The 1,019-nt window shown below is 42.2% G+C and overlaps 1 long non-coding RNA gene across 1 annotated transcript; it reads left to right on the top strand.

Moving 5' to 3' along the window:
* Positions 1–348: 348 nt before the first annotated feature.
* Positions 349–1,019, top strand: LOC123813576. Its single transcript, XR_006784770.1, has 2 exons — positions 349–437; positions 538–1,019. It is a non-coding gene; the product is annotated as an uncharacterized LOC123813576 (long non-coding RNA).

Raw genomic sequence — 1,019 nt, 5'->3', positions numbered from 1 at the left:
CAGATATAGAGAAATCCCAAATACTAAATTTAAAAAGCAAATTGCAGAGCAGAATGTATAATAATATTCACACATGCTTTTAAAAACAATTTAAATGTATGCTTACCTTGCATTTAAAAATTCTGGAATAAAAAGAAACTTTTAAGAACATTCACCTCTGCAGAGTGGGACTAGAGGGTTGGCAATTTTATTTTTTACTTCATAACCTTCTAAACTGACTAGATTTCTAACCATGGTAATAACCATGTCATCACTTGGTGATTGAAAAACTAGCTCCTCATAAAAGGTTATAGTAAACATGCATGAACAAAAACAGAATGGATGCTCTTTTCTGAGCCAGTCCATGGAAGCCACTTTGCCTAGCCACATTCTCATCTGCAGCAGGATACCTAAGTCTACCTGAACAGATGTTAACCTATTCCATACACAGCGAAATGGTAACCCAGCTGTTTACTCTCAATACTCCACTCATCTGGTATGCTTTCAATATTAAACGCGTTGACATCGGCCAGTTTCTAATGTCTCCTTTCTTCCTAGGCTACACACAGGAGGTCCAGGAGCCTGGAGCAGCGCTGGCACATGACTGGGAGGAGCAGCCCCTGCCACAGGGCGACTGGGCTCCGCACTCAAGTGGGGTACACACAAACAAGCTTTTCTGCATCACCCAGTGGCGCCACGATGACTTCCCAGACGACGGTGTGAGCGCCCGTGGTAGCCCGAAAGCCAGCCCCTGTAGGAAACTTGAAGATTTTAAAGTAGGAAGTACGGAAACTGTTAGGAGATTCCTCCTCCCGCAGACAAGCACTTTCTCCTCCTAACTCCTGTCTTTTTCATTCTTCCTTAACTAGTTCCTAGAAATATCTGCCGCTGTTCCTTTTCTGGTCTTGTATATGTAAATCAAAGTCAAATGCTTCCCAGTCTCGCGCTCCGAGTCTAGGTTTTCACCTCCTTTGTTAACTATAAAAGTTTTCTCTTCCCGTGCTTCGTTAACCTGCTCATTAAATGATTTTTTTAAAAGT

This window comes from Phyllostomus hastatus, unplaced genomic scaffold (assembly GCF_019186645.2).
Source record: "Phyllostomus hastatus isolate PE091 unplaced genomic scaffold, TTU_PhHast_1.1 phas_contig_152, whole genome shotgun sequence".
Lineage (NCBI taxonomy): Eukaryota > Metazoa > Chordata > Mammalia > Chiroptera > Phyllostomidae > Phyllostomus > Phyllostomus hastatus.
The sequence above is the reverse complement of the archived record's forward strand: the minus strand, read 5'-3'. Positions and strand labels throughout refer to the sequence as shown.